At 39.9% G+C, this 21,349-nt stretch overlaps 1 long non-coding RNA gene and 1 pseudogene across 1 annotated transcript in view; one reads left to right on the forward strand and one right to left on the reverse strand.

The window, feature by feature from the left end:
* LOC148108247 (uncharacterized) overlaps positions 1 to 21,349 on the reverse strand; it is a 226,941-nt gene that overhangs the window by 153,948 nt on the left and 51,644 nt on the right. The window lies entirely within an intron of this gene.
* LOC123791438 (large ribosomal subunit protein eL43 pseudogene) lies at positions 6,603 to 6,882 on the forward strand (annotated as a pseudogene).

Raw genomic sequence — 21,349 nt, forward strand, 5'->3', positions numbered from 1 at the left:
GATCCCAGCACTCTGGGATCATGACCTGAGCCGAAGGCAAATGCTTAACCAACTGAGCCACCCAGGCGCCCCTCCCCTGTTTTTAGACTGTTGGATTCTGTCATGTAAAATGGGATGCTGCTTGGTTTCTTCTGTCAGCTTAGGAGCCAGCTTTCTTCTGCCTGCTAAGTAAGTTACCCGTGTGCTTCTCAGCTTCCACAATGTTGCTGTCTTCTTCATTGTTTTGTCTGCTGTTGTTTGGTTGGTTGGTTTTAGAGTATTTTTCTCTTAAAAAAATCATTTTACTCTTGTTTTGGTAGGATTTCAGGAGGGACCGAGAGTAAATACACGTGTTGAAGCCACTATCCTTACCCGTGACTTACTTTTTATAATTACCAAAAATAATAATAATACATTCATTTCCACACAAAAACCATGTGCCGTCCCATGGTGTGTAAGCAGGACGGCCCAGCCTCTGCCCCAGGGCAGGCTGATGGAGTTGGCCGGGGAGTGTCCGGTCAAGCAAGGCAATTTGCCTAGAGCCAAGCACATCCTCCTGGCCAGACCCCCTCCCCAGGGTTGTGTCTCTCCATGAAAGTCACCACCCCACCAGGATGAAAATCACCAAACTGTTCTATGAACATCATGGCAGGTAGAATCCTCGCCCATTTAAATAAAACATTTTGAAACATCCTTTCACTGTGGTGCACAGATAAGGGACCCAAACAAATGACTGAAGAAAACAGTTTCACAAGAAAAGAGAATGCCTTCGTGAGTACGTGAAATACCATCTAGTTCATCCTTCCTAAAGCTTTGATGGCCATGAGACACACATGCAAAGAGTAGTTTCAGATGTTTGACCGTGCCGTTCAGAAACCCAAAGTGTAATAAGAGATAATCACAGAGTTCAGGGACTTCAGAGGTGGAAGGAACCGTGGCTGGCACCATGGACTCAAAATCCGTATGTTGAAATCCTAAGTCCCAAGGTGATGGTATTAGGAGATGGGGCAGTGGGGAGTGATTAGGTCAAAGGGAACCCAGAGAACTCCCTCCATCTTTTACACCATGTGAGGACACAGCAAGAAGGTACCATCTACGAACCAGGAAGCAGGCCCTCACGAGGCACTGTCAGCGTTGATCTTGGACTTCCCAGCCTCTAGAACAGAGAAGCAAATGCTTCTTGCTTCAGCCGCCCAGTCTCTGGTGTTTTTGTTACAGCAGTGTGACTGGACAAAGACAGCTACAACCCAGTCATCTGTTTCAGAAAAATATACCATCCACGGTGCTTTATAGAAATGTTTTCATGTCAGGGCCCATGCACAGACCTCAGGGACAGACTCACCAAGGACAGGGCGCAGGCATGGACACCTGATCAAACTGCCCAGATGGCAAAGCCAGGTACCAGGGGCCCTCCAGGAAACCGCTGCCTGTCTGTCCTCATTTGTTCCTCTTACCTGGGCTGAACCCTGGCTCCGTGAACTTACACAATTCACCAGAGAGGTATTCAAGTAGGCCTGGCAGAGAAGCCTTGAAAAACAGGCTAATACCTGTTCTGGTTCTTTCTAGACCATACTTTATTCTTTATTCTGTCATTTACTCATTGATTCTTCCAATAAAAATGTATTGATATCTACTATGTCTTAATATAAGGAGAGCATCATTTATTGAGCACTTACTATCTGCCTAGCACTGTTACTGCTTTACAGGTATTATTTCATTTAATTCTCACAACAGTGTTATGAGGTAAGTACTTTAAATATCCCCATTTTACAGATGCTCCACAGATGAGGCCATGGTCCCCAGGCAAAGGTGGACCCAGCCTCTGAAATGAAGGAGATTATTTCTTATACCTACAGAATAAGGGATCCTAATAGATGTTAAGGTCCCCAAGAAAAGAGGAAATGGCATGTCTTGCCCCCTGGCCATATGCACTGAAATTTGAATCCATTCCACTTTCCACACATGGCAATGTGGATTCTGTTCCTGCAACCCACCCAAATTGCTCTGCTAAGATCATCAGTGGGCTCCACATTGCTAAATCCAACAGACGCTCAGCTATATTCCGCTTGCATGACCCCACACTCTCCTGCTTTTCTTTCTACTATTTTGACCACATCCACAAGTCGTCCTTGATTTTTCTTTCATCTCTTTGATTTTATCTCCCCGCCAAACATGTAAGCTACCAACAAGTTCTATCAATCCTATTGTCAAAAATTGTCATCAACTTCTCTTCTGTACCACTGTTAACATGGTGGCATACATGACCGTTTATCTCTCTCCTGGATTAGTGAAACAACCTCTTCTCTCATCTCTCTGCTTCCACGCCTGCCTCAGACAATCTAGTCTCCACAAAGCGACCACTTTGCCCACAAAGTGAAGATCACTTTGATCTTTAAAACAACTCACGAGGGGCGCCTGGGTGGCACAGCAGTTAAGCGTCTGCCTTCGGCTCAGGGCGTGATCCCGGCGTTATGGGATCTAGCCCCACATCAGGCTCTTCTGCTATGAGCCTGCTTCTTTCTCTCCCACTCCCCCTGCTTGTCTCTCTCTCTCGCTGGCTGTCTCTATCTCTGTCGAATAAATAAATAAAATATTTTTAAAAATAAAAATAAAAATAAAACAACTCACGAATCTAATAATGGCATTCCCTTTAGCAAAACCTGTCAATGGCTTCATGTTGTTGCATGATGAAACTCCAAACCCTCAGCCTGGCAAGATCTGACGTCTGTTCCTCTCACCGACTCCTTCCAGCCACCCACAGTGTTGCTGCCTGTGCCCTAGCCTCACTGGCTTCCTTGCTCATTCTCCTTCCCACCCTGGGCCTTGGCACTCTGCTCGTTCTGCTACAAGAGCTCTTCCAGCCTTGTGCACAGCTATGGCCTTCTCATCCTTGATGTTGCGATTCAACTGGCACTTCCTCAACAAGGTGCTCCCTGAGTCCCCAGTTTAAATTCGAGTTTCTTTTTCTATTCTGTCTAAATCCTTGTGTTGTCTTTTCGCACTTCTCACCAGTTTCATGACTGTTTAATACAAGCTGCCACCACTAGACTCGAAGATAGATCTAAGAGGTCCGGGCACATAACTGTTTTATACCCAAACTAACTCTCTTTGCTTCACAGAGTCAAATTCAGCCAAAGTTTGTTGGATGAATGACCCAAATGGTCTAAGGGTCTAAAAAGGAAAATTTAAAGAGTGATGATAATCAACTTTAAGCATATTCAACAAATGTAGTAACAAGTATTCTCTATATTCACAGAGAAAAGAAGTTTTCAATACAGCAATCCCAACCTATTTTATGTAGAAAGTTCTTCCTGAAAGTAGGGTTGATTTGGGAAAGTATAGGTTCCTGGAAAGGTATGTGACATTGTTCTCTTGGTAATCACTGAAGTATAAACTCCAGGCTTCCCTAGATGACTAATCTAAACTTCCATGCTTGCCTTATACCTGTATCCTAGAAACCGTGTCTACTTCTTCTTTCTCCATTCTCTACTGTCCTATCTCCTTGCTCTCCTTTATAATAAAACTCTTAGAGTTATCTGTCCTCATTGTCTTCTAGTTTTCTTCTCCCACTCTCTTTATTTGTACACAATCTCAACTTAAAATAGGAAGAACTTATTTTCCTTAAACTATTCTTAAGGTGCTGCCAACATAATGTTTCATCACACTGGAATACTTCAGTGCACATTTCCTGCAAATAAGCACATTCTCATATGAAACAACAGTAAAAAAAAAAAATCAAAATAAGGAAATTTACACCTCCTGCTTCACTGGAATTACCTAAGCAGACAAGCCACTTGTCCATGAGCCTAAGACACTAAAATCCTGAAGTGTGTACTACCTTTCTGAAAGGCTACCCAAAATGTAACTGCCATGACATACCCACCACAGATGTAAAGGAAGAAATTAGAGCCGCCTACTATGGGAGCGAAATTAATGTTATAGTTATTCATTATAGAATAATCACCTTCACCAGAGGCCAAAGTTAAAATAATAATCTAAACACTAATCGGGTCCTTAGTTTTAATTAATTTTCTTTAACATAATTATCATCATTTAGAAATCGGCACACATGGGTGCTAATTCATATCACGGAGGTTAAAAAGAAAAGGCTTTTTGTTTAAAGTGTTTTTCTAATTGTTTAACAAAGTGAACACTCAAAATATTTCATGTTTAAAATCTCTGCCAAAAAAAATTAAATTAAATTAAAATAAATCTCTGCTAAGCCTCAAGTTGGGTTTCCCGACTGAACAAGAACACAGCTCCTGAGAATTAGGGCAAAATGGCTTGTAAAATGAACTAAGACAGAGGCTGAAATGCAAACATCTTTGTGAAGTGTTCATGTTCTATCAGCCAAACTGAACTATAGAAAATCATCACATGTCTAAAAAATGTAGAGAAAACTGTGAGCTGCTCATTTTATATCGATTCGACCTTCTGTTCCTCTCATGACCTGATCTAAAATGACCTGGCAGGCTCAGCATCACCGCCGGCTCAGTGTCAGCAAAGGGACCCACTCTGTCCATCACTGACATGATGCAAACTCGCGGCTGCCATTCACCAGCAGGGGGCACTGCACTGGGGTCTTTCCGTAGGCAAAACGGCTCAAAAGCTAAAGATTGAAAACCACGTATTTCAGGAGACTGAAAAATGTGTGTTGCCCTCCCAGACAAATACATTGCCACACAATTGATAGGGCATCTCCATGAGTCCTTCAGTGGCAATAGCCATCATAGGGTATTCGGAGGCCCAAGAGTATATCTTAGAATGACAAAATGGTGCCGTGGGTAAGTCTTAAATACCAAGTCTTTCGGGAATCCTTTCAGTGAGCAGGAATATTATAAAGGCAGTGTACCAAACTCTTTCTTATTACGATTGCTACAGTTCATAGCTTATTGGGCCTAAATTATTTTCTAAGTAGGCTCAGTGATAAGCCAAGAAAGGACCCTAGTATGTCAGAAAATGGTCCCACTATCAGTATTTAACATAAATTCAATCAAATTAACCTGAGATATATGTCACATTATTACTAAAATAGAATTATGAGGTTTAGAGAAACTGTTAAGTACTGAAATATAAATATTACTATATGTTTTGTATTAGCAAAAGTGTTCTACAAGAATAATTTCTAAACCTTGAAAGTTATAAAAGGGAAAGTTTAAAAATCACAGCGAATGGCCTGTCATGATCCACCAATACTTTTTTATAAACGTGAGGGCCTGAGCAGAAAACTAGTTTTAAATGGTCACTTCTTCAAATCACTCTGTGAAAAAATTAAGTAGAATGAAATCTTTTCCCCAAACACAAACTTACAAAATGGGAAATGCACTTTGTAGTTTTATTTGGTAACTTATCAGTAAAAAAATGTGTTAATATGCTCTCCAAAAGTATGTTCATTTATAAATTATTCATAATATTGTACTGATATCTCACTGTATATTATAAAACATAAAAATAAAAATTGGTAGGAGGTAGCATAAAAAGAATAAAAATATAAGCTTTAAGATTTTTCTCTCATATCCCAAATGATCACCATTTCTTGAACTTTCCCTAGTATATATATTCCCCACTCTAACTTGGGGAAAATGGCCCATAAGTTAGGTTTTTTCTGATATATGAAAGACAAAATAAGAATTTTTATTACATTTAACATTAAAAAGAATAGAATGGCTAACCCGTAAAGCAGCATTACATCAATTATTTCCTATCTATTGAATCACGCCCATCGGCACATTTTTCCCCATCTCAAAAAGCTTTGACCTTACTTTACCCTCTGGCTAATTCCCTATTTTTTTTTTAAACATGAGTTAAACTACATGTTTTTTTAAAGATTTTATTTATTTGACAGAGAGAGAGACAGCCAGCGAGAGAGGGAACACAAGCAGGGGGAGTGGGAGAGGAAGAAGCAGGCTCATAGCGGAGGAGCCTGATGTGGGGCTCAATCCCATAACGCCAGGATCACGCCCTGAGCCGAAGGCAGACGCTTAACCGCTGTGCCACCCAGGCGCCCCTAATTCCATACTTTTCTTTCCCTTTACAGTGAAGCTCCTCATTAAGACTTGTGTTGGACACACTCTAAGGTGACCTCCCCAATAATCTCACCATCTGGTATCACACTCTTGAATAGTCCCTCCCTGTGACTGTGGGCAGACATGTGATTTGCTTCTAATCAACAATACACAGTAAAAAGGTAATGGGGTATCACTCCATGATTACATCAGATGATGTAAGACTCCATCTTGCTATCAAACTCACCCGACAGACTTTCTCTCTCCCTCGCTGGCTGTGAAGAAGTAAGCAGCCATGATGGGAGACCCATAGGGCTCTCTCGGCCAAAAGCTGAAGGCAGCCTCAAGGGCCTGAGAGCAGTCAGCAGCCTGTAAGTAGCTGAAGCCCTCGGTCCTACAACCACAAGGAAATGAGTTCTGCCAACAACTGAGTGAACTCAGAAGCAGATTGTTCCCTGGTTGAGGTAAGAACACAGCCCAGCCAATCCCCTGATTGCAACCCTGTGAGACCCAGCTAATCTATGCCCAGATTCTTGTGAGAGAACAAGCATGTTTTCTTTTAAGTCAATAAATTTGTGGTAATCTGGTTCTCAGGGTTCAGATCCGGTTTGTGGCAACATGGCTAAACGCACGAATAATGTTGGCATCGTTGGTAAGTATGGGACCCATTATGGTGCCTTCCTCAGGAAAATGGTGAAGAAGATTAAAATAAGCCAGCGTGTCAAAGATCCTTGCTCCTTCTGGGGCAAAACTGAGGTGAAAACATGAGCTGCGGGGATCTGGCATTATAGTTCCTGCATGAAAACAGTAGTAGATGGTGCCTGGACCTATAACACCACTTCTGCCATCAGTCAAGTCAGCCACCAGAAGGAGACTGAAGGATTTGAATGACCAGTAGAAGCTCCACCATTTGAGACATTGCTAACCTATAATAAATGGGTTAATTTATGTAACAAAAATAATAATAATGAAAAATAAATTTGTGGTGATTTGTTATACAACTGTGTGCAGGGGTCCTCAAGACCACCCTCAGGTCCAATAATTTGCAAGAAGGACCCACATAATTCAGCGAAGCCACTATAATCATGGTTAAGGTGTATTAAAGTTAAAGGATACCGATTACAATTGGCAATAGAAAAAGACACGTAAAGCAAAGTGTAAGAGAGACCAGGCATAGGTTTCCAGCTGTCCTCTCCCAGTGGAGTCATGTGGACAGCACATAATTCCCCAGCAATGGTGTGTGACAACTCACACAGAGTATTACCTAGGAAGCTCATTCAAGGCTTGGTATCCAAGGTTTTTATGGGAGGTTGGTTACATAGGCATGGCTGACTCCCTGCATGACTGACCTTCAATATCCAGCCCCCCCAGAGAGCAGGCACATACCGTGTAGCCCAAGGCCCCCACCATATATCACAATGTTAGCATTATCTGGCATTCAGGTAAACACTCTTAACAGGTAGGATATTCAAAGGGAGTAGAAGTTATTTCCCAGAAGCCAGGCAAGGACCTGATCTTTCTTTGGAATGTGCCAGGTTTAGACAACCCAGACCTGCTGAGTTAATCCTTTTTTGCACAGCGAGGATAGATAACTAATAAAGGTTTTGTTACCTGGAAAGAGGATGCTACTGTAACAAATACCTAAAAATATGGGAGTGGCTTTGGAACCAAGTCATGGGCAGAGGCTACAAGAATTTTGACAAGCATCATAGAGAAAGCCCAAACTGCCTTAAACAGACTGCTGGAAGAAATTTGGACTTGGAGGATACCGCCAGTGACAGGTTAGAAGGAAATGAGGAACATGTTACTGGAAAATGAAGGAAGGGGATCCTTGTTACACAGAGGCAGAAAGCTTAGTTACATTGTCTCCTGCAGTTAGAGGAAAACCTGACCAAATAATGAACTTGGTTATCCAGACTAGGAAATTTCCAAGCAAAGTACTAAAGGTGGTACCCGTTTTTTTCTTGCCGCTTATAGTAAAGTGAGAGAAAAGAGATGAGAGAAAAATTGTTAAATAAAAAGGAACCAGAACTGGATGATTTTTTAAATTCTTAGCCTTTCCAAATAGGAAATACTACTAAATGACCCCCAAGCACTGTGGGGAGAGGATGTCCTGTAGAAACAGCTGGGGAGGTGACTGTACGACCTTTTACCTAAATCTCAGAAAGAGCAAAAACTCAGAGTACTCGATCACACAAAATGGCCTTTCAAGAGATTAAAGGTGGGCCTCACAGATCCTCTCAATCAAACCTTAGATAGGGCCCATAAGAGCTTAGGAAATTGTCCCCCGATCCTCTTGGCAGAAGCCCCAAGTAAAGAAGAGCTCATCTCAAAAAGATCTGTGCATGTGTGGCTTTGTTATAGTGGAGTGAATCTAAGGAAAATCCATGGAAGGCCCAAAAGTTTCTTGAGAAAAGTATTTCAGCAGAAACAAAGAGAATAGACCAAAAGGGATATATGGCACAAAATGAAAGGAAGCCACAGGACCCCCAAAATTCAATCGGCAAGAAGCAGGCTCATAAAACTCAAATGAAAATACATGCCACTTTCATGAAAAGGGAAGAATGACTTAAAGAACAGAACCAAGAGATCAGAGCTCTAAAACACTAAGGAAAGATTGTTTCTCTACTCACACTTCTGATACCAAACGTGTGACGTTTTTCCACACTAAGAACCAATTCTCCAACTCTCTGGGCACTAGTTGGATGTTCTACAATTCAATTCAATTCTGATACTATCTGCCTGGAGTTAGTATCAGTCCTACAAAATTGATCCACTTTGGAAGCCAATTTCAAGTCCAGGGCCTCTGTTTCTTCCAACTGACAGCTACAAAACAGGGGTTCCCACAACCCCCTCCTTAGTTTGATAATTTGCTATATAGCAGCTCACGGAACTCAGAGAAACACTTTACTTACATTTACTGGTTTATTACAATAAGGATAGTATAAAGGATACAAAGTAAACAGCCAAAGAGTTACATAGGGTGAGATCAGTATGGGTCCCAAGGATAGGAACTTTGATCCCCATAGACTTTGGGCTATGCCACCCTCCTGACATGTAGATTCCTTCACCAACCCAGAAGCTTTTTACACCCCACTCTTAAAGGTTTTTATAGTCTTCACTATGTAGGCATAATTGATTAAATCATTGGCCATTGACAATGAACTCAACCTCCAGCCCTTCCTCCCTCCCTAGAGGTCAGGGAATGGGACAAAAATTTCCAAACTTCTCGGGGCGCCTGGGTGGCACAGCGGTTAAGCGTCTGCCTTCAGCTCAGGGCATGATCCTGGCATTATGGGATCAAGCCCCACATCAGGCTCCTCTGCTGGGAGCCTGCTTCTTCCTCTCCCACTCCCCCTGCTTGTGTTTCCTCTCTCGCTGGCTGTCTCTATCTCTGTCGAATAAATAAATAAAATCTTTAAAAAAAAAAAAAGTTCCAAACTTCTAATTATGCCTTGGTCTTTCAGATGACAAAACCCCCATCCTGAAGCAACCTAGAGGGCCCCAGACCCTAGTCATTTCATTAGCATACAAAAGACACTCATCATCTCAGAAATTCTAAAGCTCTTGTGTCAAGAACCAGGGTTGAAGACTAAATATTAGAACAAAAGATGTTCCTAGTACCCTTATCACTCAGAATTTACAAGGTTTTAGGGGCTCTGTGCAAGAAACCAGGAGGCAGAGACAAAACATGTATTTCTTATGATATCGCAACCACAAATAATTATCCCCAGGCCTTGAAACCTAATCAAGGAACTCCCAACATTTGCCTGGCTGGATTTCCAAATAGTTATGAACCAGTGGCTCTTTTGTACCTCTTGTTTCCCCCTCTTTTTGAGTGGGAATGTTTATAGCTCTTACCCTATGCCTATTCTGCTGTTGTTTGTTGGGGGGCATAATAACTTGTCTTATTAGTTTTACACATTGACAGACAGAGAAAAGCCAGGAGCCTCATCTATACCTGGACCTGATTTAGGATAACATTCTTGACTTTGAATAGATACTACATTGGAATGAGTCTCTTAAAGAGCTTGGGAAGGAGTGAATGTATTTTGCATGTGGAAGGGATTGGACTAGGATGGATAGACTCTAAGGTGACCTTTAAAGATCCTCTCCCCTTGGTATTAACACCCTTGTTTAATCCCCTCCCCTTGAGTATGGGCAAGACCTGTGACTTGCTTTTAACCAACAGAATATGGTAACAGTGATGGGATGTTACTCCCATTATCATGTTACATTATATAAAATTCCATCTTGCTAGCAGGAGCACTCTTGGAATGTTCCCCTTTGTTGAATGTGAGGAAATAAATGGCCATGTTGGAAGATTCAAAGTGGCAAGACACTGCAGGTAGCCTCTATGAGCTGAGGATGCCTTGAGTCAACAACCAGAAAAAATAAATAAATCTCTCAGTCCTACATTCTCAAGAAGCTAAGTGTTGCCAACAACCACAAGTGGGAAGTGGATTTTTCCCCAGTGGAACCTCCAGATGACAACCCAGTCCTGGCCACCACCTTAATTGCAGTCTTGTGAGACCCTAAGCAGAGGGCTCAGCTAAGCCACGTCTGAACTCCTGACCCATAGAAATTTGAGATAATAAATGTGTGTTGTTTTAAGCCACTAAGTTTGTGGTAATATTGATATGCAGCATTAGCAAACCAATACAGTTTGTTTCTAATCACAATCTACAATCTATCTCTTCTTATTTTCTATTAAATTCCACTCTGCCTCAGAGAACACACATCATTTGATTTTCGTTCTTTTAACTTTGTTAAGATTGTTTTACGACACAAGGTGTGGTATTATATTGGTAAATGTAGTACCATGTGTGCTTGGAAAGCATGTGAATTTTGTTTTGGTACATGGAGTGTTCTATACATGTGAATTACATCCAGGTGGTTGATGGTATTGATCAATTCTTCTACATCCTTGTTGAGTTTCTGTCTATTTGTAATATAAACTATTGAGAGAGAAATGTTGATCTAACTATAATTATAGATTACTCTTTTAAATACAATCGTGTTTTTGCTTTATGTATTTCCAAGATCTGTTGTTAGGTGCATACACATTTAGAATGGCTCTGTCTTCATGGTGAATTGACCCTTTTATCATTACATAAATGATCCCTGGTCCCTCTTTATCCCTGGTAATTTACCTTCCTCTGAAGACAATTTTGATATTAATATAGCCATTCCAGTTTTCTATGATTAGTATTCGCATAGTATATCTTTTTCTAATATTTTATTTAATTTACTTACACTGTTTTATTTAGAATGAGTTCTTGTAGACAGCAGATAGGTGGCTCCTGTTATTTAGTCCATTTTGACAATCTCACACTTTCAGTTAGCGTGTGCAGATGGATTACATTTAATATAATTATTGATATGTTTGGATTTAGGTCTATGTGATTGTCTTTTAAATCAGATAAGAGAAAAAAACAACTTACAAATAAAAATTACATTTATACTATCTTTTACGTATAGCTACCTATCTTTACTAGAGCTTTTTATTTCAGCATGTGGATTTAAGTTACTGTCTAGTGTCCTTTCATGTCAGCCTAAAGGATTTCCTTCAGTATTTCTTGCAGGGCATGTCTGCTAGTGACAAATTCTCTCTTTTTGTTTATCTGGCAATGTCTCGATTTCTCCTTTATCTTTGGTAGATAATTTTGCTGCGTATAAAATTCTTGGATGACCACAATTTTCTTTCAGCTCTTTGAATATAACATCTCACTGCCTTCTGGCTTCCATGGCTTCTGATGAGAAATTAGCTTGTTAAGGATCTCTTGTACATGATATGACACTTCTCTTACTGCTTTCAAGATCTCTTTCAAAGATGTCTTTGGATTGCAACTTAATTGCAATGTGTCTTTGTTTATAATGTGTCTAGGTGTGAATTTCTTTGAGTTTAACTTATATAAGACTTGTTGAGTTTCTTCAATGTGTAGATTAATGTTTTCTATCAAATTTGGGAAGTTTTATGCCATTTCTTTAGATATCATTTCTGTCCTTTTTGATCTCTCCTGTCCCTCTAGGATTCCATTATGCATATGATTTCTGTCGCTCCACAGGTCTCTGAGGCTCTGTTCATATTTATTCATCCTTTTTTTTTTCCTGTTTACCAGACTAGATAATCTCAATTGACCTCAAGTTCACTGAATATTCTGCTTCCTCACATACACTGTTGAGCCCCTCCAGTGAATTTTTAATTTCAGGTATTGTACTTTTTTACCCTAAATTGCAAAATATTGGGTTTTTTTAATAATTTCTGACTCTTTGTTGCTAATCTCTATTTTATGAGATAATTTTGATGCTTTCCTTTAGTTCTTGGACATGGTTTCCTTTCATTCTTTGAACACTTTAAGATAATTGACTTAAAGTCTTTGTATACTAACTCCAACATCTGAGGTCCCCCAGGGACACTTTCTATTGACTATTATTTTCTCCTGTGTGTGGGCTATACAATCTTATTTCTTTGAATGTTTCATAATTTTTTTGGTTGGAAACTGGACATTTTGAGTAGTATAATGTACAACTCTGGACATCAGATGCCCCCCTTCCCAAGATGGTGTTGCTGTTGTTTTTTGCTGTTTTGTTTGTTTAATAACTTTTCTGAATTGTAAAATATATATTCATTGTTGTATGTGGGCACCGAAGTCTCTGCTCAGTTAACTTTGTGGTCAGCTAATGACAGTACAGATTTCCTTAAATTCTTGAAACCAGTAAGTCTCCTAGTCTTTGCTGAGGGACTTTTTATGCATGTTGAGGCACACCTGCAACACTCAGTGAGGCAATTTATAACTCTGCCTCAGCCTTAACATCCTGCTTGCAAAGACCCTGAAAGTTAGCCAAAGACAAAAGCACAGGATTTTCTCAGATTTGTCCTGAGCACATGCACATCCCTGGGCATGGCCTTCTAGATTTCCAGGAATATGTTGGAGCTTTTCAAAGCCCCCATTAATATATCATTCCCTTGCTTTTCTTTGTATGCCTCGGGCTTGCCTATTATTTGCCCCAAATATTACCCTCAGGCAGCTGAAATGTTAAACAATTGCTATTGATTGTTTTCCACAAACATTTCCAGGGAAAAGGCTGTTTGTGGTGGGTTTCCAGTCAGGTCAAATAAAGACAGTCATGTGCGTGAGGTCTTACAAGGAACCACCGGATGAGTCAAATCTTGGGAATGGGGCTTTTGAAGAAGCTCCAACTACATCTGCCTCCTCTAGTGCCTGCCAGACTGGTGGTTCCCACTACAAAAGCAAGCTGTTGGTCTTCAAAGTTACCATGGAGTGAGGAAAGAGGAACGGAAATAGAGCAACTTAAAACTAACACTACAACACTCACTGTTTTTACTGAAATTTAGCCATTTTTCAAAAATGGATGCTCTACAAGGCTTCGGAGTTCTCAGAAGGTTGATTCTGACAATTTTTGCCAATGTTCTCCTTGCTTTTATGGAGGAGAGACTTTTGGATGTCCTTACTCTTCCATTTTCACTGACATCACCCTTTACCACTTTAGTGTGAAAGACAGAGAAACCTTATCCTCACATAGGACCCTTTACCCTCCCCCATTTCTGTTGTGGCCATCATACACATGGCATTTACATACAATGAAAACCCTACCGGATAATGCTATAATTTTTGTTTTCAGCCACCATACATATCTTAAATCACTTAAAGGGAGAGGAACTGTCTGGTATATTTATCCACATATTTTCCATTTGTGTTGCTCTTCCTTATTCTTGAAATTCCAAGTTTCCCTCTGAAACTTCCATCATTTCCCTTCTTCCTAAAGAAGTTCTTTTAACATTACTTTAAAGCAGGTCTGCTGGTGACACATTCTCTTGATTTTCCTTCATCTAAGAAAGTTTCTATTTTATCTTCATTTGTGAAGGGCATTTTCTCTGGATATGGAATTCTGACTTGACAGTTTTTCCCATTCAGCACTTTAAAAATGTTTCCTCTGCCTCCTGGCCTCTATGGCAGCTAATGAGAAACCCAAAGTCTCTCAAATCATGGTTGCCTTATAGACAATTGTTTTTCTCTGGCTACTTTAAGGATTTTTCTTTCTCTTTCTCTTTGGTTTGCAGCAGTTTGAATAGGATGTGTCTGGCTATAGAGCTCTTTAAGTTTTTCTGTTTGGGGTTCACTGTGTTTGAATCTGTAATTCTTTTACCAAATTTGGGGAAATTTCAGCCATTACTTCTGTTCCTTAAACCAGAAAGAAAGGGCTTCTCTTTCAGCTATTTCTGTCTGTGCCAGGATGCAGTTTTAGAGATCAAGTAGTCTTTGGGTCCCAGCCAGAAGACAAAGGAGGAAAAAAGAAAAAGAAAAAAGAAAGAAACCACTGGATTAGTTGTATTTCATGTTCTGGTTTCCTTCCCCAATATGCCTGCTACCACTTACTTTTTAGAGTCCTCTGATATCTTCTTTATGCATTCATCCTAGGGTTTTTGCTACATTCAGAGGGAGAGCAAGGTGGAATGTGTTTACCCCATTTTCACTCAAATGAGAACCTCCCATTCTCTCTCAACATACCCTGAAGTCAGGTTTTACCTCCACTGCTCTGCTGAAAGTATATATGTCAAAAATACAACTGAATTTTTTATAGTGACATTGATCTTATAACCTTTCTAAAGTCATGTATTGGTTCTAGTAATGTTTTTGTGGATTCCTTAGGATTTTCTATATGAATGATTATGTCATTTGAACTTGAAAATAAGTTTACTTTTTCTTCTTTTGATCTTCATAGCATTTGATTCTTTTTACTCTCTTTTTTATCTTTAACTCTACCTAGAGACTCCAGCTCACTGATGAATAGCAGTGAGAACAGACAACTTCATCTTTTTCTCAATCTTAGGAGGGAACTTTTCAATATTTTACCATTAAGTATAATGTTGTTGCTCTTTATGAGACTGTTAAAGTTACTTTCTAATCCTAATTTGTTGAGGTTGTTTATTTGTTTCAGGAGTAGGATTTAGTGGTTCATCACTTACATATAACACCCAGTGCTCATCATAACAACTGCCCTCCTTGATACCCATCACCTGTTTAGCCCATCCCCCACCCACATCCCTCCATCAACCCTAGTTTGTTCTCTATAGTTAAAAGTCTCTTACGGTTTGCCACCCCCTCTTTCCTTCTCTTTTTTCCCTTCCCTGAATTCCACATATGAGTGAAATTACATGGTATTTGTCTTTCTCTGACTGACTTATTTTGCTTAGCATAATACATTCTAGCTCCATCCATGTCGCTGCAAGTGGCAAGATTTCATTCTTTTTAATGGCTGACTAATATTCCAGTGTGTGTGTGTGTGTGTGTGTGTGTGTGTGTGTGTGTGTGTACCACATCTTCCTTATCCATTCATCAACTGATGGACATGTGAACTCTTTCCATAGTTTGGCTATTGTTGATGCAGCTATAAACATAGGAGTGCATGTGCCCCTTTGAATCTATATTTTTTTTATCCTTTGGGTAAACACCCAGTAGTGCAATTGCTGGGTCATAGGGTAGCTCTATTTTCAATTTTTGGAGGAAACTCCATACTGTTTTCCAGAGTGGCTGCACCAGTCTGCATTCCCACCAAGAGTGTAAGAGAATTCCCCTTTCTCCACATCCTTGCCAACATCTGTTGTTTCCTGTGTTGTTCATTTTAGCCATTTTGACTGGTATAAGGTGGTAACTCATTGTGGTTTTGATTTGTATTTCCCTGATGATGAGTGATGTTGAGCATCTTTTCATGTGTTTGTCAGCCATCTGGATGTCTTCTTGGAAAAATGTCTATTCATGTCTTCTGCCCATTTCTTAACTGGGTTATTTGGGTTTTGGGTGTTGAGTTTGATAAGTTCTTTATAGATTTTGGATATTAACCCTTTATTATCAGATATGTCACTTGCAAATATCTTCTCCCATTCCATAAGCTGCCTTTTAGTTTTGTTGATTGTTTCCTTTGCTGTACAGAAGCTTTTTATCTTAATGAAGTCCCAATAGTTCATCTTTCCTTTTTTCCCTTGCCTCCGGAGACATGTCTAGTAAGAAGTTGCTATGGCCAATGTCAAAGAAGTTACTGCCCTTGTTCTCCTCTAGGATTTTGATGGTTTCCTGTCTCACATTTAGGTCTTTCATCCATTTTGAATTTGTTTTTGTGTGTGGTGTAAGAAAGTGGTCCAGTTTCAACCTTCTGCACGTTGCTGTCCAGTTTTCCCAACACCATTTGTTAAAGAGACAGTCTTTTTTCCACCGGATATTCTTTCATGCTTTGTCAAAGATAAGTAGACCATACAGGTATGGGTCCATTTCTGGGTTTTCCATTCTGTATCTTTTTTTTTGTGCCAGTACCATACTGTCTTGATGATTACTGCTTTGTAATAGAGCTTGAAGACCGGAATCATGATGCCTCCCACTTTGTTTTCCTTTTTCAGGATTGCTTTGGCTATTCAGGGTCTTTTGTGTTTCCATACAAAAATCTTGAATTTAGAAATGAATCAAATGCCTTTTCGTGTCTATTGAGATGATCAAATGGTTTTTCTTCTTTCTGTCAATCTGATGATGTACATTGATTAGCTTTCAAAAGGTAAACCAACCTTGTATTCCTGGTATAAATTCTACTTAATCTGATGCATTTGACTAAGTTTTCTTTTTTTCCTCTGGTTCTGATACTCCATTTTGCCTCATTTCTTCTGATTTGCTTTTTCCACCCACATAATTGAGATCAAAATTTAGTGAGTTATATAATGTATATTAACATGACAAAGTATTTTGAAGATCAAAGTCATAACTTATAAGAAGAAATCATGTTTATATTAAATAATACAAGGGTTATCTTATCATACTTCACAAGATACTAGCAATCTCTTAAAGATATTTAAAAACAACACTCATTACTACTACAGCCGAGAAAGTGGCAATAAACTGAGGGTCTTGAGATAGGTTCTGACAACAGTTACACCCAAAATACAAAATTATGACCAACACTAACCCTAATGCTAAGGCAAGCTCTGAACTCAAGCCCAGAATAAAACATGTGTATCAGAAAATCCTAGCTCATGATGCTACTGAAAGTACTACAGTTAATTCATAAAGCCAAACTAAAATAAAATAGACTTAATGTAAGAGGAAAAAAAAGACAAAAACATAAAGAAGCAAGATGCTTCCTTTATTTTAAATATGGGTATGTGGTACTGAATCAGGCCTTTTGGTAGCAAAACATTGCAACATGATCACTTCTGAACAAAACAAAACACACAAAAAAATTAATGTGCCATTTTTATCACATTCTAAAATCCTATTGGCTTTCCCCTTTCCCTCATAAGAAATTTGAGAGCTTGCTGCTCCCTCATGTGACTTTGCACAGCCAATACCTCTAACAGGAATAAGAGCCACGAATCTACACTAGAGAATGAGATGAGTCATTCTATATAGAATGGGTCCTTAGAGGGTTCTTTTAAGCCCTAATGAAAAAACCACACAGAGATGGATGGGGTCCAGGCTGTGAAAACAGACAAAAGAAAGAGAGAAGTAAGATACAAGTGTTGACAGCATGGTTTTGTAATTTCCCCAAATCCCCTCTTAAAAAGGAGATTAAGTAGGAGAGCAAAAGACAAAACTCATGGATGATGTCATCAATAAAACTAGGTCACAAAGAATTCTCAACAACATAATACAGGTGGGTGGGGCCACCCACTGTCAACAGTGAGACCCACAAGAGAATGAAAACAGGCCAGAAACAGGAGAAACCCATATCCTAAGAGCTGGGCAAATGAAAGATTGACACCTACTGGTGAGTTCCAAAAGGAGGGGTTCCCACTCAAGTGTGGATCTAGGCACAACAGATGAAACTGGGAAGGGGGTTCATGGTGAGAGCAAGGCCACCACAGGAAGACCAAAAGGTCCTAAGCAGCTGACCATCAGGACTCTCAGGAACTCCCAGTGGGGCTTTCTTCCAGAAAGGGAGAGCCCAGATTGAGGAGATACAGCTGGGAGTACAGCCCAAGATGATCAGGGCAGGGCACCTGGGCATGAAAGAGAGAAAATGTTCAAATACTAGCGGGGGAGGGGACAAGAGGAAGCAAATATCACAAGCATTGAAGAGAGGAATGCAAAAGAACCATTAAAAACTTTGTGATAGAATAAGAAAGGAGAGAGAGACATTCTGCTCAACTCCCAAGCCCTACACATAAACTTTCTTCTAAAAATACAACTTCAGGGGCACCTGGGTGGCTCAGTCAGTTAACCCAGGGACTCTTACTTTTGGCTCAGATTGTGATCTCGGGGTGATGGGATGGAGCCGTCTATCAACTCTACACTCAGTGGGGAGTCTGCTTCTCCCCCTCTCCCTCTGCCCCTCCATCCGCTCATGAGCACTGTCTCGCTCTCTAAAATAAGTAAATAAATAAAGAAATAAATAAACAAAAATACAACTTCAGCAACAGAAAAAGATTATGGTCAATCCCTCATTCAAAAATATCAAAAAGAGAGAAAAATGGTTCCCATAACATATGTTCAGTAAACAAATATTCACCAGAAAAATATGACTACAGAGCAGATGAAAACAGTGAGCTCATATTTCAAAATGAGTTAAATGAAATTAAGAAAATAGTAGAAGCTATGAAATAACAGCATAAATGAGAAGAAAGATCAGAAATGAGATGGCCGGACACAAAGCATGTATGAAAGGAGCTGACAGAGCTCAGGAACAAATCTAAACAAAAGAAAAAAAAAAGTCAGAGGTGAAGACTAAACACAAAGGAATGACTAGAAACCATGGTAAGTACACTAAGAGAATAAATTTCTGAAAATGAGAAAAAAGGGGAAACAAAAACAAATGAAGAAAGGAAAAAAGAGCATAAGAGAAAAAGGATAGACATAGAAGACAAGCAAAAAAGAGCCAACATATGCATGGGAAGAAAACCATAGCAACGGAACTGAAAAAATACTTTTAAAAAAAGTATAATTCAAAAATATTCTCTTAAATAAAAAGAGACTTGAACCTTCATATTTATAAGACACACCATGTACCTGGGAAAATCAACCCAGAATGGTCAATATTGAGACATTCTAGTCAAACAATGGAACCATAAAGAAGAAAAAAAAAAACTTAGACAGCCTTTAGGCAAAAAGTCAAAGAGACTCTTAAGGAAAAGTAAATCAACTTGGCATCAAACTCTTCAACAGTAACTTTCAAAACCAGAACACAAAAGAGCAGCATATTTCAGATCCTCCAGGAAAGATAATGTTTGCCAAAGATTTTATCCTGGATACCTTTCAAGTATAAAGTCACAGACCAATTTCTTACAAGCACATAAGATATCAGATATCAGCTCTTCCTTCTTCATCTTCCTCCTTCCCTTCCAGAACAGTTCAGTCCTCGCTCAGCCAGCACGTAGAGGAAAACAAGGTAGTCACCTGCACAGGGGGTGGGGATAAGGGCAGGGAGCAGCCACAATGGCCCAAAGTGGGATGCGAAAGTCCAAGTGGGTTGAGGAAGGTATTCACAGAGGAGGGCACCTAGAAGAGCTTTAATGGGAAGAGGAAGACGTTGACACAAGGGAGGCATGCCAAGGGGTGTTGGGGCACAGAGGGGTAAAGCCTGACATAGAAAGTCACAGTCCAAATGGGATGAAAAGGACAATTTGGCTTGGGGTGCCAAAGCCCAAGCAGGGAAGGGGGGCATCAATGTATGTGGAGGCAGGGAGGGGAGGCACTCCAGTGTAGGGAGTCAGAGGCCGAGTAGGAGGGATGGGACACAGGGGATAAATGCCTAAGAGTGTTAAGAGGGCATCCACATGGGGACATCCTGAAATGGGGAGTGAGATCCCAAGCAGAGTAAGAAGAGCATCCATGCAAGGGGCAAGGGTGGCAATCAGGCTGGGACATCTGCTACTTGCAGGAGAGTTGCACAAATAAGTTACTACATTAAGGATAATAGGAGCCAGTTTCTCACTGTTGAAGAAAAGGGATACAAACATGGAGAAGGAGTAAAATAGGGATGCCTGGGTAGCTCAGTCTGTTAAGTGTCTGCCTTCGGCTCAGGTCATGATCTCAGGGTCCTAGGATCGAGTCCCGCATCGGGCTCCCTGCTTCTCCCTCTGCCTGTTGCTCCCCCTGCTTGTGAGCTCTCGCTCTCTCTCTGACAAATATATTAAATCTTCAAAAAAAAAAAAAAAAAAAAAGAGGAAGGAAGGAAGGAAGAAAGGAAGGAAGAAAAGGAGTAAAATAGAATGAACTTTGTGGTATTGAATTGGAATTGGAGGTATTGATATGATTCCAGTTAGATACATAGGTATGTGATTGATTGATTGATTGATGAACAATGGATGGATGGATGATAGACAAAGATGCAAATGTGAGACAAATCTGGGACAGTTTGACCTTAAGAATAAATAATGATAATAATGGAGTATAATCTACCAAATGAAATAGGAAAGCTTGAGCCTGATATGAATGAATGAATGAATGAATGAATGAATGAATGAATTGAAAGTGTGATAAGGAACAGAGTTATTTTACAGTTTCAAAGTCTATCCCCACAAAGTGCTAATTAACTACAAAGAGGGAAAGAGTAACTTGACAGTAGAGAAGCCTGCAAACATCACCTTAATCAAGTGATCACAGTAGTGGAACAAATCAAAATTGTGTGTCACCTGATAGGATGCATTGAGAACACAGCGTCACTTTTTAAAACTTATTTATTTTTATTTAAATTCAATTAACATAAAATGTGTTATTGGTTTCAGAGGTAGAGGTCAGTGATTCATCAGTCTTCTATAACACCCAATGCTCATTACATCACATGCCCTCCTTAATGTCCATCACCCAGTTACCCCATCCCTCCATCCCCCCTCCTCTCCAGCAACCCTCAGATTGTTTTTTATGCTTAAGAGTCTCTTATGATTTGTCTCCCTCTCTGATTTCGTTTTGTTTCATTTTTTCCTCTCGTCCCCTATGATCCTGTTTTCTTTCTTAAATTCCGCATTATCAGCGAGATCACATGATAATGGTCTCTCTCTGATTGACTTCTTTTGCTTAGCATAACACCCTCTAGTTCCATCCACGTTGTTGCAAATGGCAAGATTTCATGTTTTGATGGTTGAGTACTATGTCACTGTATATTATATATATATATCGCATCTTCTTTATCCATTCATCTGTCGATAGACATCTTGGCTCTTTCCCTAGTTTGGCTATTGTGGATATTGCTGCTATAAACATTGGGGTGCAGGTGCCCTTTCGGATCACTACATTTGTAGTAAATACCCAGTAGTGCAATTGGACAGCATCACTTTCATAGTATTCTCCCCAAAGACGTACAGCCTGAGTCTAATCATCGGATGTCATCAGACAAACCCAAATTGAGGGTCATTCTATAAA

This window comes from Ursus americanus, chromosome 21, assembly GCF_024610735.1.
Source record: "Ursus americanus isolate L20-20 chromosome 21, mUrsAme1.1.p, whole genome shotgun sequence".
Classification (NCBI taxonomy): domain Eukaryota; kingdom Metazoa; phylum Chordata; class Mammalia; order Carnivora; family Ursidae; genus Ursus; species Ursus americanus.